At 42.6% G+C, this 6,614-nt stretch overlaps 1 protein-coding gene across 1 annotated transcript in view; it reads right to left on the minus strand.

The window, feature by feature from the left end:
• Positions 1-6,247, minus strand: part of LOC118391504 (mucin-2) — a 55,932-nt gene extending 49,685 nt beyond the window's left edge. The window contains exon 1 of the mRNA XM_035782969.1: positions 5,414-6,247. The gene's annotated coding sequence lies outside the window, so the exon portion shown is untranslated. The remainder of the gene's footprint in view (positions 1-5,413) is intronic.
• Between the last annotated feature and the right edge of the window lie 367 nt (positions 6,248-6,614).

The raw sequence follows: 6,614 nt of genomic DNA on the forward strand, positions 1-6,614 counted from the left end.
TATATCATGATAAGCTGTAGACCTCACTATCTACTGTACCTAGAGAGTTCTGTATTTTTCGCAGCTGTCTACATACTACATAAGTAACACTGAAACATGCATGAGAGCATCAGCTGTTCCGAATGACTGCATGATCATGCTCTCCGCAGCCAATATTAGTAACACCATGCACAGACTGGACCAGCGCGCGCTATAGTGCGCAAACTGATTTTGTCCCCCCACACCAAATGAGATCACAACACGCATGTTCAAATATCAAAACAAACTCAACCAATTATATTAATTTGGGGACAGGTCGATAAACATTAAACATTTATGGAAAATTTAGTTAGCTAGCTTGCAGTTGCTAGCTAATTTGTCCTATTTAGCTAGGTTTCTGTTGCTAGTTAATTTGTCCTGGGATATAAATGTTGAGTTGTTATTTTACCTGAAATGCACAAGGTCCTCTACATTGACAATTAATCCACACACTATTTGTAGCCATCTCTCCTCCTTCCAGTCTTTTTCTTCTTTGCACTTTATATGGCGATTGGCATCTAACTTAATACTCATAGTATTACCATGACGACCGACTGACCTCAGTTCATCTTTCAATCACCCACGTGGGTATAACCAATGAGGAGATGGCACGTGGGTATCTGCTTCTATAAACCAATGAGGAGATGGGAGAGTCAGAACTTGCATTGTGTTCAGCGTCACAAATAGAACTGACTTCTATTTTAGCGCTTGGCAACGCAGACGCTCGTTGGAGCGCACGAGCAGTGTGGGTGCAATGATTGAACAACATGTATGTGTACATTTATTTTGCAACGTGAGCGCACGCGAGGCAAGCAGTGTAGTCAGCATGTGAGCCCTTTAAACGAGTCAACATTCACAAGGCTGCAGGACCAGATGAGAATTAAAAGATGAAGAGATGGAGGGATGGAGGGATGAGAGATGGAGAGAGGGAGAGATGGAGATAGTGAGAGATGGGGGGATGGAGAGAGTGAGAGATGGAGGGATGCAGAGATGGAGGGATGGAGAGATGGAGGGATAGGGAGATGGAGAGATGGAGGGATAGAGGGATGAGAGATGGAGAGATGGAGAGAGTGAGAGATGGGGGGATGGAGGGAGTGAAAGATGGAGGGATGCAGAGATGGAGGGATGAAGAGATGGAGGGATAGGGAGATGGAGAGAGTGAGAGATGGGGGATGGAGAGAGTGAGAGATGGGGGATGGAGAGAGTGAGAGATGGAGGGATGCAGAGATGGAGGGATGGAGAGATGGAGAGATGGAGGGATGGGGAGATGGAGATGCAGGGATGGAGAGATGGAGGTAGAGTGAGGAAAAGGTGAGGTGGATGAAGCGAGAGATCTAAAGGAAGATAAATGGAGGTAAAAATAGGGAGATGGTGGTGATGATGATGATGATGATGATGATGATGATGATGATGATGATGATGATGATGATGATGATGATGATGATGATGATGATGATGATGATGATGATGATGACAGAAACAGCCAGGTTACATTCCTGTCGAGGAGCCTAAACCGACCTAAAAACTGCACAGTGATTAGATGAGATAAAAGAGGGGAAAGAGAGGGAGACAGGGAGGAGAGAAAGGAGAAGCAGGATGACAGACAGGACTAACAGCACAGCGTTTCCACAAAGAGGAAGCGGGGGGTTAGAGTGTAGTGTAGTGTAGTGTAGTGTAGTGTAGTGTAGTGTAGTGTAGTGTAGTGTAGAGTTTAAGCACGCGTGTGTGCGAGGGTTGCATGCATGTGCATATTGATGTTCACATTTAAGTGAGTATGTGTGTGGGTATGATATTGTTAAGATTAAAAAAACATCTGCGTGACCTATGTATTCTACATACCTCCTTACACTATGAGTGAGATAACAACACACACACACTGTAAAAAAAAAACAGGTGTCAACTAAACAATTCAGGGAAAACCAGGACTCCAATGTACTATCCTTAATGGTCAAGGGGACTGTTTTCTATTGACTTTGTTCTCTGGGTGTGCTAAGTTACACTTTCTGTGTGTTAGAATAAAGAACACTGTTTGAGAAGGTTGCTTGGGTGAAGGATTTAGATCAAGAAAGCATTATTTACAATATCATAATGGAGCAGTTACAGGGTGCATCATTAAATACACGTTCATGCAGTATACACAAAGGCATGCCTCTCAGTAAGTACACAGACAGTGTACACATTAAATACACGTTCATGCAGTATACACAAAGGCATGCCTCTCAGTAAGTACACAGACAGTGTACACATTAAATACACGTTCATGCAGTATACACAAAGGCATGCCTCTCAGTAAGTACACAGACAGTGTACGCATTAAATACACGTTCATGCAGTATACACAAAGGCATGCCTCTCAGTAAGTACACAGACAGTGTACACATTAAATACACGTTCATGCAGTATACACAAAGGCATGCCTCTCATTAAGTGCACAGACAGTGTACACATTAAATACACGTTCATGCAGTATACACAAAGGCATGCCTCTCATTAAGTACACAGACAGTGTACACATTAAATACACGTTCATGCAGTATACACAAAGGCATGCCTCTCAGTAAGTACACAGACAGTGTACACATTAAATACACGTTCATGCAGTATACACAAAGGCATGCCTCTCAGTAAGTGCACAGACAGTGTACACATTAAATACACGTTCATGCAGTATACACAAAGGCATGCCTCTCATTAAGTGCACAGACAGTGTACACATTAAATACACGTTCATGCAGTATACACAAAGGCATGCCTCTCATTAAGTGCACAGACAGTGTACACATTAAATACACGTTCATGCAGTATACACAAAGGCATGCCTCTCATTAAGTGCACAGACAGTGTACACATTAAATACACGTTCATGCAGTATACACAAAGGCATGCCTCTCATTAAGTACACAGACAGTGTACACATTAAATACACGTTCATGCAGTATACACAAAGGCATGCCTCTCAGTAAGTACACAGACAGTGTACACATTAAATACACGTTCATGCAGTATACACAAAGGCATGCCTCATTAAGTGCACAGACAGTGTACACATGTGCTCTCTTAAATACATGGACCCCCACACACTTTCACTCATGGAAAATATGCACTGACAGCATTCTAAGGTGACAGGTAGCCTAGCGTTAGTAGTGTTGGGCCAGTGACGCGAAAGGTTACAGGTTTGAATACCTGAGCCGACAAGTGGAAAGATCTGTTACGGTGCCCTTGAGCAAGGCACTTCACCCTAATGTGCTCCAGTGGAGTACTACTATGACTGACCCTGTATATCAACACATTCCACTACACCTATCATACTACTATGACTGACCCTGAATATCAACACATTCCACTACACCTATCATACTACTATGACTGACCCTGAATATCAACACATTTCACTACACCTATCATACTACTATGACTGACCCTGTATATCAACACATTCCACTACACCTATCATACTACTATGACTGACCCTGAATATCAACACATTTCACTACACCTATCATACTACTATGACTGACCCTGAATATCAACACATTTCACTACACCTATCATACTACTATGACTGACCCTGAATATCAACACATTTCACTACACCTATCATACTACTATGACTGACCCTGTATATCAACACATTTCACTACACCTGTCATACTACTATGACTGACCCTGTATATCAACACATTTCACTACACCTGTCATACTACTATGACTGACCCTGAATATCAACACATTTCACTACACCTATCATACTACTATGACTGACCCTGTATATCAACACATTTCACTACACCTGTCATACTACTATGACTGACCCTGAATAACAACACATTTCACTACACCTGTCATACTACTATGACTGACCCTGAATAACAACACATTTCACTACACCTGTCATACTACTATGACTGACCCTGTATATCAACACATTTCACTACACCTGTCATACTACTATGACTGACCCTGAATAACAACACATTTCACTACACCTATCATACTACTATGACTGACCCTGTATAACAACACATTTCACTACACCTATCATACTACTATGACTGACCCTGAATAACAACACATTTCACTACACCTGTCATACTACTATGACTGACCCTGTATAACAACACATTTCACTACACCTGTCATACTACTATGACTGACCCTGAATAACAACACATTTCACTACACCTATCATACTACTATGACTGACCCTGTATAACAACACATTTCACTACACCTGTCATACTACTATGACTGACCCTGAATAACAACACATTTCACTACACCTGTCATACTACTATGACTGACCCTGAATAACAACACATTTCACTACACCTATCATACTACTATGACTGACCCTGAATAACAACACATTTCACTACACCTATCATACTACTATGACTGACCCTGTATATCAACACATTCCACTACACCTATCATACTACTATGACTGACCCTGAATATCAACACATTTCACTACACCTATCATACTACTATGACTGACCCTGAATAACAACACATTTCACTACACCTATCATACTACTATGACTGACCCTGTATATCAACACATTCCACTACACCTATCATACTACTATGACTGACCCTGAATATCAACACATTTCACTACACCTATCATACTACTATGACTGACCCTGTATATCAACACATTCCACTACACCTATCATACTACTATGACTGACCCTGAATATCAACACATTTCACTACACCTGTCATACTACTATGACTGACCCTGAATATCAACACATTTCACTACACCTATCATACTACTATGACTGACCCTGTATAACAACACATTTCACTACACCTATCATACTACTATGACTGACCCTGTATATCAACACATTTCACTACACCTATCATACTACTATGACTGACCCTGAATATCAACACATTCCAGTGTATGTGACATTAAAACCTTTTTTATATATATTTTTTTCCTGCTTCAATCTGCAAACCGGCATCTCTGACAACCCAATATAAGCCCCTTGGTCTTTAAAGCCGCTCATAAAGATAAGCAATCTCACACACAACTCCCACACCGGCTGTAAAGCACTTCCTAACACACACACATGCACACAACTCACACACACACAAACAGATTTCTCTCCCATTCATTTCCCCCATGGTTGTGATAAGTTTGCACACCCGAGTAGAAAGGAAGAGAAACACAAACGAGTCTAAACAAGCAGAAACCAGTAACTCATCAATAACTCACCAGTAACTCACCAGTAACTCACCAGTTACTCACCAGTAACTCATCAATAACTCATCAATAACTCACCAGTTACTCATCAGTAACTCACCAGTAACTCACCAGTAACTCACCAGTAACTCACCAGTTACTCACAAGTAACTCACCAGTAACTCACAAGTAACTCACCAGTAACTCCACTGCATGTATTCCTTATATCGCTCTTTTACACCTGTCCTCTGATAATCTGTTGTCCCTTTTCCTACTCTCCTGGGACCATTCCTCCTCTCCCTCTGTTGTGGGCTGTTTGGGTAGAAGTGAAATGATGCTGGGAATATCCTTCAGAATACTGAACAGAGGAGTCACACACCATCTCTATCTTTCTTCTTTTTCACTCTATCTCTCTTCTTTTTCATATGCTTCTTCCTCTTCTTTCCTATGCTCTGTTTGTTCCATTCTTACATCGCTCCATGTTTCCCCTTTATTTCTTTCACATCTCTCTTTCACTGCTGCTCGGTGTTCTCAGTTCCTCCGTTCCCTAGCATCATCAGTAAGGACTCCATCTGTCCCTCTCCTCCTCTTCTCTCTCTCCCTCTATCTCTCTCTCTCCCTCCCTGCTGTGCCCTCTGTTTCACTCTCTTCTCCTCAGAGTCATCTCCTCAACTATAAGCCTACTCATTTCCCAACCTGAGCACAGTGGCTTTGCAGGTGACTGTCAGCATGTATGTGTGTGTGAGTCTGAAAGTGTATGTCAGAGTGTGTGCGCAGGCGCATGTGTAAGAGAGAACAGGAGGGAGAGCAGGAGAGTCAGAGACACAGTGAATAAACAGCCAGTTATCCTCTTAGATGCACCATTCAGTTTGCTCCCTCTGTCTCCCGCTCTCTTTCGCTCACTCCTTCTCCTTCTGTCTCCCCCGCTCTGTCTTTTTCTCGCTCCCTCTCTTTATGTCTCCCTCACTCTGTCTTTCTCTCGCTCCCTCTCTCCCTTTCTGACCTTTCTGTCCCTCTCAGTGTCACCGCGCAAGTCCTGTATCCTTGTCAGCGGAGAGAGACCGAGAGAGAGCGAGAGAATGAGAATGAGAGGGAGGGATAGAGAGGGAGGGGGGAGGGAGGGACAGAGAGAGGGCGGAGTGAGAGATGGGGGAGAGTAGGAGATAGGAGAAGGTGGGGCTTGTGTCTCTGTCTAATTAAAAAACAGAGTATGTACAGCTGCAGAGAGAGGGAGCGAGAAAGAGGGAGAAAGAGGGAGAAAGAGAGATACAATTGAATTGAAATTGAATTGATTGAGAGAGAGAGAGAGAGAGAGAGAGAGAGAGAGAGAGAGAGAGAGAGAGAGAGAGAGAGAGAGAGAGAGAGAGAGAGAGAGAGAGAGAGAGAGAGAGAGAGAGAG

This window comes from Oncorhynchus keta, chromosome 12, assembly GCF_023373465.1.
Source record: "Oncorhynchus keta strain PuntledgeMale-10-30-2019 chromosome 12, Oket_V2, whole genome shotgun sequence".
Classification (NCBI taxonomy): domain Eukaryota; kingdom Metazoa; phylum Chordata; class Actinopteri; order Salmoniformes; family Salmonidae; genus Oncorhynchus; species Oncorhynchus keta.